Below are 25924 nucleotides of genomic sequence, written 5' to 3'. Positions count from 1 at the left end.
ACAGAGCAGAGGGAAACAGGAAGGGGAGATGGAACGGCTGCAAGAGGAAGAAGGGAAGGAAGGAGAGGAGGTGGGAAAGATTCACAGGGAAGGGGCAGGGGACGAAGGAAGCAGGAGCAAAGGAGGAAAGACAGACAGGGGTCAGGGAGGGAGTGGACCTTGGAAAACCAAGAGACAGAGGGAAAGCAAACCTGCCCGCCCGAACATTAAATACCTAACAGGAGATGACAAATCAAATGGGAATTACCGCGGTAAAAACATAATTAGAAACTTGATTGAAGTTAAACAGAATTTACATAACACTGCAAATTAACTTTACACGGAAACTATTCACTGGGAAGGCAATGAAAAGGCATTTCATTAGTAATCTATATTTAAACAATGGGCACAATGGAGCTTTCTGATGAGGAACTTGGTGCCTTCAACCAGAGAGAGTGCCAAAGGCGGCAGGAAAACAGAAGGGCAGTGGATGCTCCGAGAGGAAGTGGGTGGGGCCCAGGATGGGATCCCTGGGCCTGCACACGGGGTGTGGAGCTGGGTGGACACAGTGGGCCAGATCAGATTCTGGAATAGGTTCTGCCCTTGGCTTGCTGTGTGCGCCTGGGCAAGTGTCTTACATTCTCTGGGCCTCTGTTTCCTCATCTATAAAATGGGGATGTTGAACAGGTGGTTTATATGAAGGTGCGTGCAAGTCTGGATATTCTAGGAGAGGCTGGGAGATGGCAGAAGGCAGCGCTGAGCGAGGGCTTGGGGTTCAGATGGACCCGGTTCAAAGCTCCACCCTGCCACTTATTAGCTGTGGCGTCACGCAAGCTTCTTCCTCTCGGGCCCTGGTTTACCCATCTGTTCAATGGAGATGTCCTGCTAGATGTCACGCAGGCAGTGGAAGGACTTAGGGAGAGATTGGGTGGGGGCTTAAAGGAAAGTGAGTCTAAAGGTACAGGATTACTTGGCCCGTCCGCCTGGCACACTAATTAGATTACCCACAGCCTCCTGCCACCGGCCTGCCACAGAGCCATGCATAATCAGAGCGGCTTCCCATGGCTCCCCCAGTCCCCATTCTGGAGTCCGAGGCACACCTCCCGGAGGGATTCTGGGGGCCTGGCTCCATCCTATCCTCAGTACGGAGAAGTCTCCTGGGCCTTTGCCACATCCCAGGCACATCGGGCTGTGTTCGCTGGGGCAGAGGGGCTGGCCTGTGCCCCTGCAGCCTGCTGGCCGGCCACATGTTCTCCCCTCACCTCCCATCCCGCCTCACAGCCGGGTTGAACCCCTGCCCAGCCTCTGGGCAGCAGCTGCTCTCTGCAGCCTTCCCTGACCGAGCCGTGGCCATTCTCTCCACCGAGAGCTGAGTACTGAGTGCGAAACACCACAGGCGCACAAAAGGCTGACCCTTCCCCACCCAAACACGTGCGCCTTTGCCCACTAGAGGTAGTGAGTTCCTCTGCTCTAACTGAGCATGAGCGGGCAGCTCTGACATACTCATAGTCCAGGAAGTTTCGACAGTTTCTTTTAAGATAAAGGATCCAGGTAGTGCTTAGAGATTCAATAGGAAGCTGCTGGGTGCCCTTCCCCTGCCGACAGCTCCTGAGCTGCTGCCTTGAGGCCTGTGTTTTCAGACAAGTGCTCTGGGCAAGGGGGAGGTCTCAGGGGCCCAAGAGCCCCAGAGGGACGGTGGGAGGTCAGGAGAGGTAGGCGAAGCTTCTTAAAAGAAAGTGCAAAGTGCACAGACATCAGCTGAGACCAGGGAGTGCCAACCAGGGTGACAAGGAAGGTCCCCAGACATGGGGTCATTTATTATACAGCCCTGCCAGACACCCATGGGCCCTGGCCTCTGTGTGGCCAGGTGTACAGAGGGGAGCTTCTCTGGTCCCTTCTCCCTCTCCACCACCCCTCTCCAAATATGGCTCTGTTATTAAGGCCTCTGAGCCTCTGTTATGCTGTTCCCTCTACCGGGAGTGTCCTTTCCCCAATTTGCCAGCAAAATCTTCCTGGTTCACGAAGAGCCTGTTCCCTCAGCTCTCCTCCTTCCTCCCTGGCTGCACCTTCTCCATCTCCTTTACCGCCTCCACCCCATCTTCCCTCCCTCTAAGGGCTGGATGCCCCGTGACTCAGACACAGGCTTCTGAAGCGCTCTCTCTGCACTCACTCCCAAGATGACATCATCAGCCTTGTGGCTTGCGACACCATCTATACACAACAGCTCCCACATTTATATCTCCAGTCGGGACCCCTCTCTGCCTCTCAGACTCATATATCCAATTGCCTTCTCAACCTTTCCACTTGGATGTCTCAAATGCACCTCAAACCTAACGTGTCTAAAACACAGCTCCTTGGCTGCCTTCAGCCCTTCCTCCCGGCGGAGAAAAACAGCTACCTCTGTTCTCCCGGCGGCTCCTGTCCCAAACCCAAGAGCCTTCCTGGACTGTCCCCCCTTCCCTCATCCTCCACGTCTGATCCATCCACAAGCCTGTCTGCAATGTCTCTGAAATACAGTCAAAGACTTTGATACTTTCCACTGCTTTCCCTGCAACCCTAGTCCAAGCCACCACCACCTTCTACCTGGATGTGGGCAACAGCTTCTCAGCCATCTCCCTGCTCTCCTCTTGTCCGACTATGTGAGCGGGTCCCCCAGGATCTCTCTGATTTCCCCTCCTACCTCCACTTCCCTCCAGCCACATGCATCCCTGCTACTTCCATGAATGGGCCAAGTGCACCTTGGTTCACTCCCTGCTTGCATTCATGTCTCTGTTCAAATGTCACCTTGTCAGAGGTCTTCCTTGACCATCCTTTGTCAAAGAACACTTTACTCATGCTGTAGTCTCTGTTTTTTTTTTTTTTTTTTCTTGGCTGTGCCGCGCGGCTTACAGGATCTTAGTTCCCTAACCAGGGACTGCACCTGGGCCCTCCGCAGTGAAAGCACAGAGTCCTAACCATTAGACAGCCAGGGAAGTCCCTGTAGTCTCTGTTTCTTTAGTGCCTAATTTCCCTTCTTAAAACTTGGCACCATCTGACACGATATATCACATTTTAGGCATTCATTATCCACGTCTCCTCATGAGAATGTAAGCGCCACAGGAAAGGGAGTTTTGTCAGTTTTATTCCCTGAGGTGTCTCCAAAACATCAAGCGGTTCCCAGCAGGGAGACTTTCTCAATAAACAATTTGGGCATGAATAAATGAACAACGCCACCTCCTCTGGGAAGCACTCCCTGAATGCCTGCCTGCATTACCAGCACGTGGCCCCTCCTCCCTTCCTCATGCAGTCTCAGACACTACAGGGGCCTTGAGCACTGACCTTATGGAATTGAGCCTGGCTCTGAGATCATGTATCAACCTCCATTGCAGAGTGCACCACCTCCAGGGCAGGGCTGGATCTGATTCATCTTCAAAACCCAGCCTTTAGTGCAGGGCTGGCCTGGTATAAGAGCCAGTGTGTGTTTGATGTGTGAATTCACGAGTGAATGGACGGTTGGAAGAATGAGCAGACAAATAGATATAGACAGACGAATAAATGGATGGATGGATGAGTGAATGGAAGGATGGCTGGGTGGGAGGATGATGGATGGATGGATGGATGGGAGGATGGTTGGACAGGAGGGAGGCTGGGTGGGAGGATGGACAAATGAATAGATGGGTGGATGGATGGATGGATGGGTCCCACCATGGGCACACAATAAAGACCGGTGGTTTATTGGGCTCAGACTTCCCTGGCCAGACCAGTGTAGTGTAGTAAAAGCACAGAGGCTGACAGAGCGAATAGGATAAAGCTGAGCTGCTGCGGTGTGGCCAGAGCTTGCTGTGTGAACCCCCGCAGGCCCATTAACTTCCCTGGGCCTTGGTCTCCCGGTCTGAAAATGTAGATGATAATTCTTGCCCAGAGCTGCCAGGGAGATCACTCTGGAGTTTCAAATCCTACCACCAAGGAGACCGCAGCCACAGCTCCAGTGAGACACATCTCCAGCCAGGGCTGCCTTGGAAAATCCTCCCTTCTCAAACCCTGTCTGGCCCTGCAGACCCTGTGGCCTTAATGCTATACCCCCAAGGGCTAGGACCCTTGGCTATGCCCCCAGAGTTTAGACTGAGCCAGGCTGCAAAGATGGCTTAACTCCAAATAACAAGGAGGCCCAAGTGATTCACAGAATCCTCGAGAATTGGAGTCAGTGGAGGACTCATTTTAGAGATGGACAAACTGAAGCCCAGAAGCATTTTGTGCTGGACACACACAAGGCATTACAGAGAAGCCCTGAAGCCCAGGGCAAGAAGGGCTGGGCGAAAAGGCTGATAACCTTTGGCTGTGGCCCTGCCCCATCACTACCGGCTGCCCCAGCTTGCACCGGCCAGGTTTCAGGTGAAGGGGGCAGTGCAGCCCAGGCATCAGGGCGTCGGGGGTCTGGGGTTACCTTTCTAGGTCTGGCAGCTGAGTGATGGACGGCGGCTCTAATCCTCACACCCCTCGCAGCATTGGTCTGATGCCAACGGGCCTCCTCCTCCTCGTCCTGGGTACGCAGGGAGAGAGACAGGACACGTGTGAGTGGCCAGGGGCACAGACGGCAGCCCACTCCCTCCCACCTCTGTCACCACCGGCGGGCTAATCTTGGAGGCCTCTTGGGCCACTTAAGCACGCACTGGGATGCCTGATTTATCGGAGCCGGCTGTCTTCCCCACCCTGCCGTGCTCCACCTGGCAAGCCAACTCCTCCTGGTGGCATTCTTTAAAAAAAAAGTGCAATCTATGTAAGTTTTGTTTTTTCTGGGGCTCGGGGGACCTTTGTGCTGTTGTCTTTTTCTTCCTGGTGAGAAAGGTAGAAAGCCAGGGCCTTCCTGTGCGGCCCCAGGCACGGTGACAGGGAGAAGCTGTCGGGGGTATTTTTAGCCGGGCCTCTAAGCCCTCGGTGTTCTCTCTGCACCATGCCTGGCTTCGGGGAATTATCTCACACGGCCGGCCGGTTGGCAGCCACTTCCAAAGCCACTCTTTGACCCCTGCCTGGATTCTTTCCTCATTAGGAATCGTTCACCAGATCTCTGATGGGCACCTGGCGTCATTTTACGTGTGTACACCTCCTCGGAAACCCAGCTCACGGCCCGCTCATCCCCTCCTGCCTGTGGGGCTGGATGGTTCGCCTAAGACTGAGGCCCCGGGGCTTCCCTGGTGGCGCAGTGGTTGAGAAGCCGCCTGCCAATGCAGGGGACGCGGGTTCGAGCGCTGGTCTGGGAAGTTCCCACATGCCGTGGAGCAACTAGGCCCGCGAGCCACAACTACTGAGCCTGCCTGCTGCAACTACTGAAGCCGGCACGCCTAGAGCCCGTGCTCTGCAACAAGAGAAGCCACTGCAATGAGAAGCCCGCGCACCTCAACAAAGAGTAGCCCCCGCTTGACGCAACCAGAGAAAACCCATGCGCAGCAGCAAAGACCCAACGCAGCCAAAAATAAATAAATAAATAAATAAATTAATTAATTAAATAAAAGAGACTGAGGCCCAGAGTCCTGGAGGAGGCCCAGGAACAGAGTTTACAGCAGAAAAGAGCCCCAGTGTCCCCCAAACTTCAGGCCTTCTCCTACGTCCTTCATGACCCTGGGTCCAAGCTGAGTCCTGTCCATACGATGACTTAATTAATGCTTGCCTCTACTTCAATGCACTTATTTTTTAGCTCTAATGAATCTGGCCTTGTCCAAAAGGAACATATCTGTGAAATCATGGGTTTGATATGCTAGTTATATATTTCTAATATACCTTAATAAATATACAACTAATGAAACAAACATCTATGTTCTTTCGGGTACTAATTCTAGAATCGTGTCACAGGTTACCAGAGTTATATGGGCCAAGCTCTGGCAAAGTCACTATCATTTATCATCCCTCTCCTTGCACGGAAGGAGAAAGAGGCGTGGGGGAGGGGTGGTTGGCCAGAGGAGTCCAAGAATAGGTTAGCAAGTAAGGCCAAGGGAGGTAAGGGGGTCAAAAACATGGTATGCTGGAAGCTCTTCCTACTGTCCTTCCCAGCACTGGGCGAGACCATCCCTTTCCCCAAATGTGAATTTTGCTGTGAGGATCTAGGTGGACGGGCACAAGGCCTTGTGAGGTATTTGGTTTCAAGATGGGATATTCCAACGGAGGGCTACAAGCTGTGCAGAGCCCCAGGGTCCAAGCAACCTCTGCTCCTCTTCCCAGCAACTTCTGAGGCCTCTGGTTCACCTTCGCCCCCTTCCACCAGGCTCCCCCAGGCCGGCGTTGGTCAGCAGGGGCTAGAAGCTTAATCCCTTCTCCAGTTAAGATTTGGAAGCACACCCTGGTGGCGCAGTGGTTGAGAGTCCGCCTGCCGATGCAGGGGACACAGGTTTGTGTCCCGGTCTGGGAAGATCCCACCTGCCGCGGAGTGGCTGGGCCCGTGAACCACGGCCGCTGAGCCTGCGCGTCCGGAGCCTGTGCTCCGCGACGGGAGAGGCCACAACAGTGAGAGGCCCGCGTACAGCAAAAAAAAAAAAAAGATTTGGAAGCACAGAGCACACCCCTGAGCCCCGCAGCCTGAGCTCTCGCTCCTCGGCTCCCGTGGGCTCTTGGGTGGCCTCTGGCACTCTCTGGGCCTGGGTCTCCCCACGTGTGCCTTGAGGGATAGACCCTGGTGATCCTGGAGGCCCTGCCTCACAGCTCAGGGGCTTCACTGAGCTTCTTCATTTTCTCCAGCTCGGGGACCCCTGGCTGGGCCCCAGTCCCATGCTCCAGCTGCCCGCCCCTCCTGCCCAGAACAGGATGTGGGTGTCAGGAGGTGAAGGAGAGTGTAGGGTCGGGGTGGGGAGTGGCCTCAGGACTCAACTTCCTGCAGCCTGATCGCTTTACCACAGTCAGTTGGGCCCAGGACCGCACAGCTGTGAGTTATAAATGTCCCTGTCAGAGCCCGGGCTGGGAGGCCCTGCTGCGGGTAGAGGCGCCAGGGCCCACGGCGCCCACTCCTCTGGGGGCGTCCCCAGGCGAGGGCCCATCCTCCAGAAGGCCCTCCCCAGGCTTCTAAGCCCTCACGACCTCTGGGCTCTCTCGACCCCTCTCTGAGATGCCTGATGCGACAGGGTCTAATACCACCTCGCCTGCCCAGTCTTCACCCCTCCAGGTGCAAATCTTGTGGTTCCAGCTACCTCAAGAGCTCTCAGAGGGCAGCGGCCATCCCGGGTCTCCACCTACCTGATACTAAACCTGGGGCTTGGCACAAAGCCAGCCCCCCTGCCCCGCCCCCCGGCCACAGCCTCCAGGGCAACTGTTCCAACTGAGCAGCCTGCTTCCCACGGCCCCAACCGCCCCTTGCGCCTGCCCGCCCAGTGTGGGGGGAGGGAGGAGGTAGGGGATAGGGCTCCAGCCTGCAGTGCAGGGGCCGTCAGGCCCTGGGCACAGGCCTCTGTGCGCTGAACATCCAGGGTCTCTTTCAGGAGAGGGTCCCATTCTCCCTGCCTGCCCTCCTTGGGGCTCCCTTGACCTGGAGTGCGGGGTGTAGACCACAGTCTGGGGTGCGTACACAGCTGGCCACAGGGTAAGAAGTCAGGTCCCTCCAGCCGCAAGGCCGCATCCATCCTCCTGGGGGGCCACAAGGTGGGCAGCACAGGGCCAGGCCCCAGAAATATAATCAAGGTAACGGGAATGAGCAGGGGACGGTCCAGGTTTGCAGGACCCGAAGCTTATACTATTTTGGAGGTCCTCTTTAGAGATACATATACAATTACAAATACTTTTTTTTTTAGCTGCACCACGCGGCTTGTGGGATCTTAGTTCCCCGACCAGGGATGGAACCTGGGCCCTGGCAGTGAAAGTGGGAGTCCTAACCACTGGACCGCCAGGGAATTCCCTACAAACACATATTCAGAATGAGAAAAGAAATAGCGAATTCCTAGAGCCTTAGGAAGCCAGGCCCCTTTAAACAATTTACCAGAAATGCTTACACAGAAATGCCCCTGATGGCAATCTGCCACCCTTCCCCAGCTAGAACCCTCCCCAGCTGCCAGCAAAACGTCCACCTTCACCCAGGCGGTGCAGGGGTGGAGCCCGGGGGCTGAAGCTGCATGAGCTTCCCATTAAGTCCACCTCTAAACAATAATAATGCTGAAACTGATAATAGTAATGCCCAACATTAATGGGCCTTTATCTGGTACTAAGTCCTTTATGTGAGTTAACTCATTTAATCTCAACACAACCTATGAGATAGGTACTACACCATTTTAACAGAAGAGGACACAGATACAGAAAGGTTAAGAAAGCAGCCCAAGGTCACACAGCTAGGATATGAACCCAGATAACCTGGCCTTGGGGCTCTTATGAGCCCTCAACCACTCCTCTTTGCTACTGCTCTGGAGGGCCCAGGAGTTTCCCCTCCCTCAGAGGCTCCGACAGCGGCAGCGACCAAAAGGCCGACAGTTAAGCCCCCTTCTGATAAAACCGTTCATTCATTCCATGCCAATGCTTACACCCAGCACCAAGATCTTGGCTGTAAACAGGGGGCTCCTGCTGGCCTCACTCGGCCCAGGGCACACTGGGGTCCTCTCTGTGGGCAGAAGTGGGCACCCAACTTGACCTAGGGCCAGGGGGTGGGGAGTGCCTGAGAAATGGGTCGGCCTGTCCCCAAATAGACCCCAGCAGGGGTGGGAGGGGCAGGGTCTGTTGGAGATCACACAGCAAGCTGTCCAACCACTTCCTCATTTACAGACGAGAAAAAGCTGCCTTGGAGAGGAGTGACTTTCCGCGGGTCACCCAGCAAGTGGGGACCCCACGTGAGGTTAGGGCTAGGCTCTGGAGGGGCAGGGCAGGTGGCCTGCAGCCTAGGGTGGCCGAGGCCCGGCGCTGGTGGGACAAGCTGGCCAGGAGGCAGTGGCGGGAGGAGGCCCCCTGCCTTTTGGCCTCCTGAGAGCAGCGCCTTTGTTCTCTCTTTGTTTTCCATCTGCCCGCGCCCCTGTGGCCTTCCAGGCTTCCCCCGATTGTGCACAGGGCGATAAAAGGGCAGATGAGCGGGAGATCTCTGGCGGCAGCAGGTCACCTCGCACAGACACCGTGGCGGCAGGTGGGAGGCCGAGGGCGGGGGGGCCCGGGCCAGGAATCGGGCTCACCACCAGCTACACCGAGTGCTCCTCTGACGGGTTCTGCATGTGGCTCTCAGAATCCCTTCAGCAACCCTGGGAGAAAAGTACAGCCCAGTCTACAGAGGAGGGGACTGATGCTCCAGAGAGCGGCAGCCAAGACCGGAACCCTGGCCTTGGGGATTTCCAGCGGGCCGTGCTGACCCTGGCCCTGACCTGTCTCCAAGCCCAGATGACACCTGGTCTAGTGGAAGCCGTTCTCCCTTTACGTCTAGAACTGGCTATTTTCAGACTGTCCAGGAAGAGAGAGTGGAGTAGTCAGAGAGAGAGTGATGAGACTGGGTCTCACCCACCAACGCCTGGGGAGGCGGGCTGGCCAGGGAGCCCAAGAAGTCACCCACACCTGGTCAGGTGGTATGACAGGGAGCAGGGTCTGACTTCCTGGCCTCCCTGAAACAAGAGTCCCGTTTATTCTTTTTTTTTTTTTTGCAGTACGCGGGCCTCTCACTGCCGTGGCCCCTCCCATTGCGGAGCACAGGCTCCGGACGCGCAGGCTCAGCGGCCATGGCTCACGGGCCCAGCCGCTCCGCGGAATGTGGGATCCTCCCGGACCGGGGCACGAACCCACGTCCCCTGCATCGGCAGGCGGACTCTCAACCACTGCGCCACCAGGGAAGCCCCGAGAGTCCCATTTAAACTGCCTCTAGGGCAGAGGAGTCCTCTGTGGTGGGCTAATTCCCACTGACCGCAGGGCTGGGGAGAAGGGCATGATGCAGAGGTACTGTCGGCTTGGCCATGAGATGGGGCACTGGTGGCCTACAGGCCAGGGACTGGCCAACCCTGCCCTCGGGTTCCTGCTGCTGACCGCGGCCTCGCCGCTTGGCCTCTGACCTGTGTTCTCAGACCCTCCACGAGTGTGTCCCTGACTTCAGTTATTACAAACTTTAAACCACATCATGTTTCATCTACATCCTTCACATATTGTCCTTTAAATCACTCTGCTTTGAACCAATCAACTTTCGTTTTATTTAACCTCATCTAAAGCAATATTGTCTGTGAAATCACAGGTTTGATGTACTAATAATATTTGTTCGTAATTCACATGAAAATAAACACATAATGTTAAGATTTGAGATTCAGACCCTCACATGGGTCCCGGTGGTCCGCAGCACGCAAGGCCTGGGCTGGGAGAGTGAGCCACGGTAAGTGAGGTCAGGAGGCTGGTAGGACAGAGCCCTGGCTAGATGGGGAAGTGGGAGGAGGCAGAGGTTCCCAGAAGGGCATGTGGAAGGTCTGCTTTGGGCCATGGGCTCAGACCAGACTACTTCTTTCTTCCACTTGGGCTGGACTTTGGTCCAGATGTTTCTCTAGCTGCAAACAGAGCCTGCAAATTCCTCCTGACAGTAGCTCTACACAGAGGGAGCACTAGAGGAGGAGCCCAAACACCTGGGTCAGGGGTCCATCTCTATCACTGTCTGACTTGGGGACGCTGGACCTCTCTGAACCTCAGTTTCTCCATCTGTACAGAAACAGTGGATGAGCCAATGGTTCCTCCCAGCTTTATCGGTCAGACTGCAGCCCCCCTGAACCCTGGTGATGTGTGGTGATCCATGTGACCCCTGGGCTTCAGACAGACCCTCTAACCACCTATGTGGACCTCCCTGGACTCTTTCCTCCCACACCTGATCGGGGGCCTCAAGTGGCATCTGGGATACAAAGGGGAGGCAGGGCCAGCCTGTGTGACAGCTATAAAATTAGATAATCAGCTAATCACCAGCAAATTAGCATCCCATCTTTACATAGAACAAATATAGTATTTACGTAAAAGTTGTTAGGAGTTTCTCTCCTTTTAATTAGCAGAAATAAATGCAAAATGAATGGTAATTAGGCAGCTGATGGAGTCGGTAGTACAATTATGCTTGCAGCAGTGCCCCGGTCCTTAAATGCTGCGTGCTCCGAGGAATCAGAGGAGCCTATTTATATAGTTTATTTATAAAACAAAGTTAGCAGGAACAGAGGGGCGAGGCCTGGGCACTGCTGGGGGAGGGGTCGTGGCTGCAGGGGCAGGGCCCTGGGAGACGGAGCTTCTGTGCCCAGGGAATGGGGGGGATGGTGCTTAGCACTAGGCTGTGAAAGTGCACCACCATGGCCCCCACATGTCTATTTCAGGCCCCACATGTGTCGCTGGGAATGGCCTCCCTGGCAGGAAGTAGGCTAGAGCAGTGTGGAGGGGCTGGGAGCAGCTGTTCTGTGCACTCCTGTCTGTCTCTTTCCCTCCCCGGTCCCCACTTCTCTCTTCTTTGCTGGCCCTATCTCTTCACTAAGCACTTCTCTGTGCTGCACCCTGAGGCATATTCTCTATAATGCTCTCCCTTTCCTCCAGGAACTCAAGGGGAAGCAGGTCTAGGAAATAATGCACACAAACACAGTGGGTTTAAGTTCCAGATCAGTGGAGCATCCAGTGGGAGACAGAGGCAGGAGTCTTGAGAGGAGGCAGCCCAGAAGAAGAGACAAGAGTTGGGTTTTGCAGGACGCATAGGAGTTTCCTGAGAAGTTGGGAAGTAGCAGAAGGACCTGCATGTGCAAAAGCGGGAAATAAAAACAGCATTCTGCAACTGTAGCAAAGAGTGCCTCAGGGCCAGTGGAGACTGGAGAAATAAGCAGGGGCCTCATTTCGATGAGTCTTGGATGCCAGGCTAAGGGTTTGGACTTAGTCCTAGAAGCTGTGGAAAGGTCTGAATCGAGGAAGTCGGGCAGCCCCTTCCCACTCACAGTTTTTTTCTGAGCATCCCCTCCCCCACCCCAGAGCCAGGGGGAGGGCCAGGTCGACAGGCCATTAGAGGCAGCTGGTCCAGCTCAGCAGAGCGAGCATGGAGCAGGAGGCTAACCTGATTAGGAGGGACAGGAGGTTTGTCTGCAGGGAGGAAGGGAGGGAGGGTGACAGCTCTGAGGGCCAAGGGAAGGGGGGCACGCTGGGCCACTCTTGGGTCTCCTGAGTGAGGGGCCTGTCTTCCCCTACAACAGAGCCCCTGCCCTGCCCCCAACCCTAACTGCTGGGGGGGAGGGGAGCCAGCACTGCCTGAGAGGCCTTGCCCCCCATCTGGGGTTCAAACCCCAGCTCCACCACTGCCTTGCGCTGTGACCTTGAAGAGCCATTCCCAACTCTGGGCCAAATCTTTGTCTCCAAAACAAAGGCCTGAACTAGACTCAGGAAGAAGCAGTGGCCAGTCCAGCTCACAGCCCCATCCTGGAGAATTTTCCGGACATGGGGTTAACTTTTAGGGATGTAGGTGAGGCAGGCACTCCAGTTTGCCCCAGTCCCAGCTGTTGCCTCCTGCCTTACCCCAGCCCAACTCATGGGCTTGTGTGGCTGCTGACCGTCCCTCTCCAGTGACCGCCCATGACTCAGGCCGCCCGGCTCAAAGTTGGGAAGAATAATTCCTGTCCACCCAAGCCCGGCGGTCACTACAAAACTCAAACAAGCCATGATCCCGGCAGTGATCTGAAGGGCAAAGCCCTGAGCAGTGGTCCGACTTTGACCCTGGAGGGTGGGAAGGGTTTCACAAAGGGAAGTTTCACGTTCCCCAGTGGGGAGAGCTCCCTCACCTCTGAACCGCCCCTTTAAAAAAGCAGCAACGCAGCCTTTGCCTGAGCTGTTACCTGCTGTCACTCAGGACCACGCTCTGAACTTGTAAGGGAAGACAAAGATCACACCGCACTGCTTCTCTGCTTTGCAAGTTGCGCTCCTGCCTTCAGCCCAAATCGATATAATTCCCCGCTATGACTGTTTCACCAGCACCAGGGGCCGGGCCCCTGGTGATGACATTCCACCCCTGGCGGAGGATGCTGAGGGTCCTGCTTCATCACACCACAGCCTCAGCCCCACTGCTGAGCAGCTGTGAAATGTCGGGCGGGGGTGGTGTGGTGATGGGGGGCTGTGTGGGTAGGGAACAAGGGGGCTGCCCAGAGCTGCTTGAAGTGCCTCTCCAAAGACAAGCCCAGTGCTATTCATCAACTGGTTTTCAGGGCTGTGAGAAATCAATGGCATTTGTGCTGCAAACTCATCATTAGGACAGGAAGGATTTTGCAATGGAATTGATTTGTTTAAATATAATATCACAGTTTAACAGAGAAGCCTGGGGGGTGGGGAAAGGACCCAGGCGAACAAAACACAGGGACGGCCCAGAGGACCAGAGAGGAACCAGCCTTGAAAAATCTTCCAACTCAGCGGCCCAAACCCACGCCACCCCCTGCCTCCCCCAAAACCCCACGTGGAAGAGGCCAGAGTAGGCACAAGCCATGACACAGCGGGAGGCGGTTCAGGCCCGGCCTCAGATGTGCCCTTCGTCAGCTTGAGGATGCAACCAGGGGCCTAGCTGGTCACTGCTGTGCTGTTCGTGCAGGTGACTTTGGCTCCATGAATGTCCGTTCAACAGAACAAACCTTTATCAGGCACCTACTGTGCCTAAGGCACCTGTGAGGGGCCGTGGGGGAAACAGAATAAATCCTGGGCCCAGCTCCTACGGACAGGGTGCATAAGGCAAGTATGCAAGTGACAACACGAGGCTAGGGAGGGCTGGGCTTCCTGGGATTTTAGGAAATGAGGGAGAGAAGTGCTGCGAAAAAAAGGGCAAAAAGGGCATAAAGGGGACAGTGAGGGACAGAAGTGGAAGGTGCATTCAAATAACCAGGAGGAGCCCATTTGGAGGAGAGGGCCCTCATCTCATGGATACGGTACCCGCCAGCCTGATGAGGATGGTGTTGATTAGTGGTCCCCCACCTTTATTGGCACCGGGGACAGGTTTCGTGCAAGACGATTTTTCCACGGACCAGTGCGTGGGGTGGCTCAGGCGGTGATGCGAGCGATGGGGAGCTATGGGGAGCGGCAGATGAAGCTTCTCTAGAAGCCCGCCCGCCGCTCACCTCCTGCTGTGCGGCCCCGTCCCTAACAGGCTGCGGACTGGTATCAGTCTGCAGCCCAGGGGTTGGGGACCCCGGTGCTGATGATGACGAAACCTGGCTTTATTGATCTGAAAATGTTCCAGGGTCCCACAAACATGTGTCATTTCAATGAATCTCACCATCTTGTGAAGAAGGAACTATTATTACCCACATTTCACAAGAGTTAAGTGACTGCCTGAGGTCACACAGCTAGTGAGTGATGGAGCTGGGGTCAGACCCCAGAGACTGTGCACTAACTGCTGTACCTCCTGCCCTCACTGGGGCTTGTCGTCCACGTGAGCTGGGGAGAAGATGGCTTCTGCCCACCAGGAGCTGGGGCATGAGATGCACTGAGCAGTTCAAGGGGGAGTATGAGGAATGGTGTGGGCTGGGCCATGCACCGGGCTGATGTCCTAGTCACAGGCCCTGCTTGGCCCTACAGTCTGGGTGAGGCTGGAGCACTGGGTGCAGAACTGGCCTGGCACTCAGGGTGCCCGGATACCTCACACACCTCCTCTAACCTCTCCCAGAGGGTGGGAGTCCTGGGTAGGGAAAGCAGTGGGCTGGGTCCTGGAAAGGCATGTCTCGGGGGAAGAGACCCCCGATCCCCACCCCTCCCAAGCCAAGAGACGCTCAGCCTTCATCTGAGGGTGGGGACGGCTGACTCGGTCCTTGGGGAAGGACCAGCAGCTCTGGACAGCCTCACTGGGCTCAAGAAGGACCTTAATGTCAGCCTCTGAATTTGCACTTTATTCCTGGTGACAGTGGGGAGCCAGGGAGGGTAGTGGCACACTAGGAAGGGCTCAGTAACTGAGAGGCGGGAAGAGAGTTAAGACCTGAGAGCCAGCAGAGGGTGGGGGCGCTGAGGGGGGACACAAACCCAGAGATGGCTTGGAGGATCGAATCGACTGTGGGGGGAGGGAGAGGAAGGTGCCAAGGACGACCCGGGCATCTCCCCCAGCCCTCTGGGGGCTTGGACGCCCGGCTTCGCTGAACCAGCGGCTGCCTGAGTCAATACAAATTGACCAGGATCCCAAGGAGCACTGGGCCCCTCCCCCCAGGAAGCCCTGACCTGGGGGAGGGCGCTGCCGCCGGCAGGCCGCCACCAGCTCTGCTCTGTCCCACTGCTGACCTTTCTCCTGTGTCAGCACTGCTCTCCATCAATGCACCGGAAGGGCCGGTGCAATCTCTCTCAGCTGCCTGGGGCCAGGGCTGGGGGCGGGGGCTCACTCAGTCTTCCCTCTCTTAAGGAAGAGGTTTCTAAAGCCTCTCTAGAAGGATGAGAGCAGAGGTGCCAAAGCCCTCAGTGCAAATCAGGGAGCCTGAGGCTGGTGAGGGGCAGCTCAGGACCCACCAGCCAACTGCAGGCATAGCCCTGGGCACAGAGAGCCCATGGGGTAGAACCCACACCCCTCCAGCTAGCTGAGGGTAGGTAGCTGGATGGGGAGACTGGAGTCAGGCTGTAGGGGATGGGCAAGGATGATCTGGCGAGAAGGGCCATCTATAAGGTGTGGGAAGGGAGCGGGGGCAGGACAGGGCTGAGTCTCAAAGCCGAGGAGGGGGGCCAGGGGGGCCAGTGGGTAAAGCAATGGAATGGAGGATTAGATGGGGCTAGCTTGTCAACGGTCCCTGCGGGCCTGGAACTGAGAGGTTTCTAGGATGTGAAATTTTCAGTGCAAAGCCGAACGGCTGATCACCTAGCAGGGCTGAATCTGAATTCTGGTTTTCAGCGCCGCCACTTTCAGACTGTGTGTGACCTCTCTGGGCCTCGGTTTTCTTCATTTGGAACGTAGAGCTTATAGGAGTACCTTGTGTAGGACTGTCACAAAGATTAAGTTAAATAATGTGCTTAGCCTCTGACACAACATCTGATAATAATCATTCAACCAAGGGCGGTGGCTATTTTATTACCACGGATGGCTACGACTAGTCTGACCACTACGAGGACCAGCGAACACACACCAAGGGCTCACCCCATGCCAGGCCCTGTCCTAAGCACCGTACCGGCAATGCTAATTTAATCTCACAATGCTTATTGGGAGGGGCCGTTATTATCCCCATTTTCAGATGAGGACACTGAGGCGTGCAGGGGCTAAGCCACCAGCCCAGGTTCTCACAGTAGGTGAGAACGGAGCCCAGAAAACCACTTCCATTTCCATGGGGCTGACCCCACAGCCAGGGACTCGTGCGCCAATGCCGACACAATTCTGATCACACTGACCAAGAAGTGGATAAACATTCAGGTGGGGCAGGCCACTCTGGATGTGCACAGGAATGGGCAAGGGACCCCTGTTTTTGAGGAGATCAAGTCCCCAGTCCTCAGCCTGGGTCTTTAAGACCTTCCTCTTCCAGTCCACACACATCAACCATACGTATGAAGTTTCCAGGGTTGATTTACAAGGCAAGAGAAAGGAAAGCCCCCAGAGGCGCTCAGGCTTTCTCCTGGCTGGGTGGCAGGCAGCTCTCTTGATCTGACACCTGCATGTGACCTCACTTCTTTCTTGTAATGACGCTACAAAGTCAGTGATGATGCCCATTTCAGAGATGAGAACACTGAGGCTCAGAAATGCGCTAAGGTTGCACAGCTGGATTTAAACCTGCCCAGCCACAAAGTCTGGGATCCTCCTGGCTGCAGGATGAACATGCAGTGTGAAGGCAGGAGACCATACGTTGGACATCTGTGTTGGGCATGGTACAGGACTCAAGGTGAGCACTGGATAACTCTGAGGAGGAGGGGTACTGGGAGAAACTCCAGCAGCTCAAGGAAGGGGCTCAAGCATCCAGGGGCAGAGTGGCCAGTCTGGCAGGGTACTAGACCCAGGGAGAAAACACGGTTTGGGAAGGGGCCCATCACCCCAATACCTGGGGGATAGGTAGGCCTTGCAGAGACCCCTCTTCAGGCTCAGGAGCTGAGCATGCATTGCTATCCCTGCTCTGACCCCTAGGAAGTCCTTGGCACAAGGAACCAAATGCTCACAAAGCACTTAGCTTCCAGCACCCAGGAAAAAGGTCGCCAAGGCAGGCAAGCAGGCGCTGGCTGGGCAGGGGCCCTGAAAAGCTGGGCCCGGTTATTTTTAGCATCTTGATTCAAGAGGGAGGAGGCCCACCTCTCTACCAGGTAAATGTCAGCACCACTGGTGGACCCGCCAATTAAAGTAGCTGGAGCCGAGGAGGAGAGACAGTGACTCGGGGCCTCTCTCTTGGGCTCCTCATCCCCAGAAACTCTCTTCCTCCACCTCCTCTTCCCAAGCCCTGGAGCATCTGCTTGTGGCCCTGAAAAGAAACCGTGGCTCCGTCCCCAAAGGAGCTTGACTAGGGCCTGGAATCCCGGGAGAGTCTTGCCTTGGCCACGTGACTCTGGCCAAGTCTCATGCCGTCTCTTCTCTGACTCTAATTCCTCCCTGGAAAATGCGCCCCTGCTAAGCCCACCTGCTATTTTGAGGATGCAGGAGCCAGGGCTCAGGAAGAAGCTTTGCCATGAGGGCAGCTCGCCCTTCCTGCTGTGGAAGGGCTGTTGTGTTATCCCAGAAAAGAATTCTGGGCTTCCCAAGTGGGAACCAAAGCTGACAGAGCTGGAGCCAGCTGCTGTGCAAACTGCTGGGGGGATGTATGAAATCCTAGGTACCAGGAGTTGAGCTCCCAGGCCTGTGGCTGCTGCTCTGCTGATAGGAAAGGTGAGAGAGAGGCCACCTTGGGTCAGTGGAGGCTCAGCGAACACAACCTGGGCTGAGCCCAGGGCTACAAGGAGGGGCTGCACCCCTGGGGGCACCAGGCGCCCACAGCACCCGCAGCAAATCACAAGCCTGGTACAGCACACATAGCTCAAAGGCTCACCTCCCCTCCGTCAGGCTCTGCGCGCACCCAAAGCCTTGGGGAGGGCCACCTACTCCCATCCTTGCCCCACACAGCTTCTCTAGAAGAAGGAAGGAGGCAGTTGGTCACAGGAAGGAGAAGGGAAGCCCATCTCTCAGCCCACCCCCTCCCGCTGCCAAACTCTCAGCTCTGGAGTCCACTCTGGGTGTTGGACCCTTAGCCAGCAGGAGAGTCTGCCCCAGGGGCTGAATCCCCCATCCCCCCAGGCTGAGGGAGACCCACCAGCTCCCGGGGGAGCCTAGGATCCTGGCACCTGCTCACACCCTCCCCAAAGGCAGGCTCTCCCACTGAGGTGCTGCCCTGCTGTGGCTCTCAGGTGCCCAAAGCTCCGAGGAGATCTGACAGAAACAGGCACAGAAGTGGGCAGTGAACCTCTCGGGGATGTTTAGCATGTTAGAAACACAGTACAAACTTCCTCCTCCTTCTACCATCTGGCCTCTAGGGGGCATCTCCAACCTTATTTCCTTCACTGCCCAGTCTTGGCTCTCCATCCAGCCCCACTGAATCTGTCCCCAGCGTGCCTGCCTCAAGGCTTTGGCCCAGCTGGACCCTTTGGTTAGAATGCTCTCAGTTCACAATCATGTTCATTCTTCAGGAACCAGCTGGAACTCCCCCTCCTCCAGGAAGTCCGCCCTGACTCCTGAGTCCCTCGGAACCCCTGGAACTCTCCCTAGGTATCACAGACCCAGCAGTCTCCCGTGGACTGCAGGCCACTGGGCACCCTGCTGTGGCTCAGCCAAAGGGGCTGATGAGGGGCACGGGTGGCCCCTGGTTTCCAGAGTCCATTTTCCTTCCTCACCCCCTTGCATCTTGTCAGCTTTCCAATCGGGGCCTGACTCCAGAGCATTCTCTCTGCCCTGGCCTCTGGGCCTGCAATCTCCAGACCTCACTGGGCTCTCTGGGTAAACAGATGGGAGGAGGAGCCCTAATGGTAGCAGGTCTCGGCAGGAGGTAGTGATTACAAGAGGTGGAGTACAAACGAGACTTAACAGAGCCAGGTCTGAGGGCGCCCTGCTCAGCTCTCCACAGATCCCCAGAACTTCTCCAGCCCCACACTCTGTACCCCCAGCTCCTCAGGGGTGGGTCCTGCCTTTCTGCAGACACCACGCTCCATGGCTGGGTCATGAGCACTGCTGTAGGTCTTGGGCCCTGCTGGCGTCTACACCCGCCACGCATCTGAAGCAGTTTAGGGTGGCAGTGAGCTCAGCCCAAAGCCTGGAGTGCCATGCTGGGCCACTTTGGGGTGTACCCTCCTACCTCTGAGCCTCAGTTTCCCCATCTGTACCATGAGAGACTGGGCCAAATGATTTCTAAAGACCATTCCTCTCCCAGGTGGCTGGGATGCTATGATTCAAATAAAGAGGCCACACTTGCAGCCCCACCCAGCATCTGCTCCCTCCCCGCGAGGTCACGGAGGTTTGGGACCTAGGACACAGGGCATGGGCGTGGCTGTCCTCACCCTAAGTGTGTGGCTCCTGAACCAGACGGAGACAACCTCCAGGACTCAGTGGGGCGGGGGCGGGGGGACCGTGAGCAAACATAGGGGGAGGGCAAAGAACCCGCAGTGAGTAACACCCAAGGAATCCTTCTCAGCGTAGTTTTTACCAAATCCCAGTTTGTCCTCGGGGAGCCCGGTTGGTGGCCGAGGTCAGGGGTGTCTGGGGTGTGAGTGCAGCTCCACACACCTACATGGGTGACCACACACAACAGCAAGGCTCCCACCAGACTCTGGGAGAACCAGGGGTACCAGACCAGCTGCCCCCTCACCCCCCAAAAGGATGCCTCCTGTCTAGTCCGTCGGCCTCCTGCACCTGCCGTGATGATGTTGAGTGACCTTGGGCTGGGCTCTGGGCCTCTCTGTCCCCACCATGTCACTGAACACGTTTGTCCGTGTCTCCCTTCCAGCCCCACCTCTGGGCTGCTGTCAGGCCTGCATCAGGAAGGGGTGCAGACAGTGGCAACAGAAGGTGGCACCTGGGCTCTGCTCTGGGGCAGCTTTGCATTTCAGCATTTTGGAAGACTGGCTTTCCCCTGGGAAAGAGCCCCGGTGCCTGGGTTGGTGAAGAGGAGGAGGCAGTGAGCCGGAGGTGTGGCCAGCTGGAGTACACAAGCCCCAGCCCTGCCCCTCCCTGATCGACAGTCCCTGCGTGAGCTGTGAGCTCCTGCTTGCAGGCCAGGGCCAGCCTCATGGCCTTCACAGAGGAGCTGCCACTTCTCCACGGCTCATTTTGGCTCCCTACTCTCTGCAGGACCAAGGTCAAACTCTGTGGCCCCCAGGAGCTGCCTCAGAGCCTGCTTCCAGTTGTGGCTGAATGAAGCTTCCTCTCCAGCTGGACTCCAGACCTACCCCATCAAGTTGTGTAGAAACCCCAGGAAGACCCTACTCCTTCACTCCTCTGTGTAGGGATCTAGCCCCCTCCTCCGGGCAGTCTCCTCTGGCTGCCTCCTCCAGCATGGGGGAAGAGCTGCCCATCCCAACTCCTACTGCCTTCACTCGCTGAGAGCACCCACCTAGCACACGCTGCACTGTAGACCGTGTGGCCTCCACTCAAGCCCAGGGCTGTGCTCAGCCGATGCTCAGAGATTCACTTTTTTTCTTCCCGGACCGGGGCACGAACCCATGTCCCTTGCATCGGCAGGCGGACTCTCAACCACTGCGCCACCAGGGAAGCCCAGAGATTCACTTTTGAATGCCAGTGCCTAGCACAGTGCTGGAGCCCACTGTGGCTGACGGAGTGAATAGTTCACCCAGCAAACACACATGTACCTACCAGAGACAGTCTGATGTAGTGGGGAAAACACATATTATTGTGTCAGGTAAAAGTGGGCTGAATCTCAGCTCCACCAATAGCTCTGTGACCCTGGATACATTTCTTAACCTCTCTATGCTTTATGAGTTTCCTCTTCCACACAGTGGGATAATCCCAGCTTCCCTGGGTTGTTGATACCCTTGAGAACACTGCAGGTTGCGAATCCTGACCTGTCCCAGCAGAGCCTCTGGCTTTACAGACCAATGACCAATTGTTCAGAGAGGGACAGCGACTTGTCCGAGGTCACACAGCAGGCCTGCAGCAGGACTGAGGCTTGAACGAAAGTTCTGCTCAGAGAGCCCGTGAGCACAGTGGCCCACCCTGCTGACCCAAAGGGCATCCCACATCGGGCAGGAGTGACCAATGGGCTATGGACTATTTCCAGCTCCAGGTTGGGGTAGGGGCTGCAGGGTCAGGGCTGGCTGCAGAGGCAGGGGCTGCAGGCAACAAATTCCGGGGAGGGAGAGGAGGGTGTGCATTCTCAGCTGGTGCTGGATACTGACAAGTATGCCACATGGGGGCCCTAGGATCCCAGCTCTGTGTGGCCATGGCCAGGCCCGCTGTGAGCTGGGCTTGGCATTCAAGGTCTTCAAAGCCAGCCCCAAACCCGCCTTGCGACATGTAGCCCTGGAAACCTACTGACTGACAGCTGACGGTGTTCATGCTGTCGGCATGAAGCCACAAACCCAGGGCTGGAGGGGCTGGCCAGGGAGTGTGGCTGTCACCCCAGGTCCCTGCCCACAGAGCTCTCATCAACAACTGTTTGGGATCGCCGCATACGAAACCCAAATCCAGGCCAACCCCAATCCTCGCTGTTCCCCTACAGCCTCTCTGAAATGACAATCCAACCAAGTCCCTCCCTGTGTGCCCACACCCCTGGGGATCAGCTCCAACACTCACCCCTGCCTGCTCACCCACCGTCAATGCATACGCTGTGGAGCGCTAGCCTCGTCCCAGGCACTGCTGCAAGAGTGTACATGGCTGACTTCATTGAATTCCTCACAACTCAGTGGGGTCGGTTCTATTATCCCTATTTTACAGATGAAGAAATGAGGCACAGAGAGGTTAAGCTACTCATCTGAAGTCACAAAGAGAGTAGCGTGGCAGTGTTGTAAAACCCCAAAGCCGAGGCCCAGAGTCCATACCCCTCACCACTCATTGCCCTGTGCAGTCATCCACCAAAGGTGTTCTGAGTACCTTTGATGGAGTGCCAGCCAGAGGGGGCAGCTGTCATGCCCCTGACGGGTCATGCTCTGTGTCCAGCCTTGCTGGTTGTCACGTCCCAGACCAGTTGGGGCCTTCTCACCTCTGTTTGCTCTGGGCCTCACCTGAGCCTCAGTACCACACACGCCTGGCTCCAGTCCACCAGGTGGAGGGAAGTGGGCCAAGTTACCCACAGGTAGGGGCAGGGCTGGGGCTTGTGTACTCCAGCTGGCCGCACCTCTGGCTCACTGCCTCCTCTTCACCAGCCCAGACACCTGTGGGGCCTCTCCTGGACCAGGGGCTGGGGCTCTTTCCCAGAGAGGAAGCCAGTCTTCCAAAATGCTGAAATGTGAAGCTGCCCCAGAGCAGAGCCCAGATGCCACCCTCTGTTGCCATTACCTGTACCCCTTCCTGATGTGGGCCTGACCTCAGCCCGGGAGCTAGGCTGGAGGTTGAACTTCTGAGTCTCTGTTTTCCAGTCCGGTAAAGGGAATAGGACTTTTCAAGGGCTTCTCATTGGTCTCATGGGGTGTGAAAGAGCTTACACACTCTAGAGAACTCTACAGTACAAGAGGTCATTGTAGCTACTGGAGGGGTCACAGGGCAAAGGTCGGGAGGGAGGGGCTGGGGTCAGAGAAAGCTCCATGGCATCTGACCCATAGCAGTGAGTTTGCCAAGCAGAGAAGGGCAGGCAAGGGGCAACGAGGCAGAAGACTCTGCAAATAAAACAGAGCAGCCCCCAACCCCCTCTGCCCCTGTGGATTTGGAAAAGCACAAAAAAGACAGGTTTCCGAAGTATGCAGGGACAGGGCTGAAAAGGTAGATGGGGCGCATCAGAGAACCCTCAAACACCACTGCCTGACAGGAAGAGCTGTAATCCCAGCCTCACTGAAGCCACTGAACCTGGATGCTCGAGACAAGCTGGATGCTGGCACCGCTGAGGCTTCTGCTGCTGGGGGGAGGGCAACATCTCTCCCTTGGGCAGATGAGACTCACAGGGTGATGGGGGACTTGCCCAAGGTCACTGGGCCAGGCAGTGGCTGGTGGAGCCTGCACATGAACTCAGTTCTTCACTTAATCTAGGCAGGGCTGGCTTCACGGGCAGCTGCCCGGGGCCCCAAGCTCAGAGGGACCCACTTTGGTTTACTGCTCTAGGGCCACCCTTGTGAAATCCTTAATAATTTGTGGACCACAGGCCCTACAGTTTGGCACTGGGCCCTGCAAATTATGTAGCCGGTCCTGATTCTAGAAGATTCTGATGGACACTTTTGGGAGAGGAGGCAGAGGGCCAGTGAATGAACTGTCACTTCTCTGGGACTTTGCAAGAGCCAGGCTCTCTGCTTGGTCTCCCCTTTTTCCCTTGCCATCAACCTAGCAAATTTCTCCTTACATTCCAATTCCCAGCCCACCTGTCACCTCCCAGGGATCCTTCCCAGATCTCTTCCCCATACACAGACCTGACCCCCCATACCAGGCAGAACCCACACTTCCTGCCTTGGTCCCACGCAACAAGCCTGCTGGTGGGTATGCAAGCAGCACGTGTCTCCCCCAGGGCCAGGGCACCCCAGAGCTTCCTGCTGACCAGGCTTCCAAAGGACCATGCTAAGGACATTTTACAAAGGGGTCTCAGAGAGGAAGTTATTAGATGATGCCCAGACAGTGGACCCCAGAGAACAACCCACCTATTTACTTGCAAGAAAATGGACACTCTTTGGCCTGGGAAGACTGGGCCAGGCTAAAGCCAGAAGCCAGGATCCCCCTTGGGAAACTCCTCTAACTTGGAGGGGCCCTGCCGGGAAGAGGGAGGGGAGGGAAGAGGAAGTCTTGAATCTGGGGTGCAGGTACCACTTCCTGGCTGTGTGGCTCACCCACTCTGAGCCTCAGTTTCCTCATCTGTAAAGTAGGCATTAAATGACCTATCCCTGAAGGGAGCTTACCAGAGAAAAGAGCACAAACTCTGGCATCTGATGGTCTGGTTTGGAGCCCAGCTTCACTACTTCTGGGCAGGTGTCCTTGAGAACCTCACCTACTCTCGATGGGCCTCGGTTCCCTCATCTAGAAATTGTTCAGTGAGGCCTCCCTCTCAGGGCTCGTAAGCTCACGGATGTAACATGCCAGTTCCCCGACAGGGACTCGTGTACGGTTGGGTAACAAAGTGGATGACACAAGACCCTGACTTCCAGGAGTCAACAGAGAAAGTGCAGCTGGGGGCAGGGATGACACAGTCCCTACCAGCTTGTCATGCCCAGGACTCAGAGGGTGCCCAGGCCCCAGGGAGCCAGGATGGAGTCTGCAGGAGATAAGGAACAAGAATAAGGCCCGACGGACACCCCACGGCAATGCCCAAGCGCCTCTACCTAACCCACAGCCTACTTTCTTCTCATGAGAATAACAGGTCCTATTTGTTAAGCCCTACCTTGTGCGGGGAATTTTTCTCAGCACTGTGAATCGGTGTCTCTAATCCTCGTGACCACCTTGTCCAGGATGCTGGGGCCAGATGGTGACTGTTTCTGTTTCCAGTTGAGGAAGCTGAGGCCCAGAGAAGGCAAGAGCGTGGCCATGGTCACAGGACTGGCCCTCAAACCCTGACAGTCCCCCTCCCAACATACATGCAGCCTTGACCCAAAGCTGCCCAGTGACCCCAGGAGCTGCAAGGTGAGAAGCCAACGACCCTTGAACAGGCCCTTCTCCTTGGAACACATCCCTCCCTGTGTGTGCACGTGAGGGCATCCCCGGGTGAATGCGGAGACGCCATGTGTTGTGAGAACTTCTGCCCGTGTATCTGTGTGAGGTGTCAACACAGAAGTTTGTGAACGTGCGCGTCTGCGAGCGTGTGTGTGCAGCAAGTCTGTGCGTGCACATGTATGTCTGTAGCACGCACAAGTAATGTCTGCGTGTATATGCGTGTGAGGGAGCATGTCTCTGCACATCTCTGCATGTATCTGTGCACACACAACCAATCATGGCCGTGCATGCATGCACATCGGTAGCCCCTTAGCACGCAGGAACAGGTTTACATGCACACGTGTGTCTGTGCAGAGCACGCATGTGCACGTGTGTTCATGAACACAGATAGGAATATGGGCTGGGAGAATCCTCTGGGACTTGTATGTGTATCTATACTTCCAGGTGAAAACCTCAAGCTCATGTGTAACTATAAATCATCTTCTTCCTCAGGAAAAGCTCGGCCCTCTCAGAGACATTCCAGACCACAACCTGGCCCACCTCCTCCAAGAAGCCTTCCTGGATTCCAGACTCCCAACACTTACACAGAACTCCAACGTTAATCCCCATCCCACATCACGGCAGCTTTCCTAACCTCATGCCCCCCACCAGCCAACTGCAAATCCTGCCAACTTCCCTGCCTCAGTCTCTTATGAGAGGCCTTTCCAAAGGCCTCTCCAATGCAACCACCTTCAACAGGCCACTGTCTGACTTAGAACCTTCCATGGCTCCCCACTGCCCTTGGGATCTAATTCCTCAGCCTGGCATTTGTGGCCTTTTACAATCTTTCCATTCCCTTGCCAACCTCATCCCCTAAACTGCCAGGCTCTCCACCCAGCCTTCTTTCTCCCCATGATGTAATTCACTTTTGGATCACCTCCCCAGAATGCCCCTCTCTAACCTATGAACCCATCTATTCCCCTCTCTTGGGCTTTCCACATCTGATGTGATCTCCCTGTTTCTCCACCAGAGTACATGATGGGACAAGGCCTCCTCCCCGGCACCACAGGGCCTACTGTCAGGCCTGGAATACAGTAAGTGCTTAATACAAGCTTGGGAAACTGAACTTGGGAGGCGGAGGGAGAGAGAGCCGTATCCAACCAACATACCCCTCCTCCAGAAGGGACCTGTGTGTCACCTTGGGGAGGAGGGGTCAGGTCTGGTTCATGTCACATCATATCCACACATGAATCATGACCCCAGGCAACCAGCAGTAACTGTCACCTTGTAAAAGCCCCTCCCTTTGCCTTGAGTTGGGACAGGACTTAACACTTCTGAGGACATCCACGATCGCCTTGATGCCCACCCACAAGAAGAGGC

General features: G+C 56.0%; 1 protein-coding gene across 1 annotated transcript in view; it reads right to left on the bottom strand.

The window, feature by feature from the left end:
* The window catches only part of ZMIZ1 (zinc finger MIZ-type containing 1), a 229718-nt gene that overhangs the window by 160274 nt on the left and 43520 nt on the right, over positions 1–25924 (bottom strand). The window contains exon 3 of the mRNA XM_024740273.1: positions 4403–4498. The gene's annotated coding sequence lies outside the window, so the exon portion shown is untranslated. The remainder of the gene's footprint in view (positions 1–4402; positions 4499–25924) is intronic.

Source organism: Neophocaena asiaeorientalis, unplaced genomic scaffold (genome assembly GCF_003031525.2).
Source record: "Neophocaena asiaeorientalis asiaeorientalis breed wild unplaced genomic scaffold, Neophocaena_asiaeorientalis_V1.1 scaffold517, whole genome shotgun sequence".
In the NCBI taxonomy this organism is placed as follows: Eukaryota; Metazoa; Chordata; class Mammalia; order Artiodactyla; family Phocoenidae; genus Neophocaena; species Neophocaena asiaeorientalis.
This window is presented reverse-complemented; position numbering and strand designations above follow the sequence as displayed.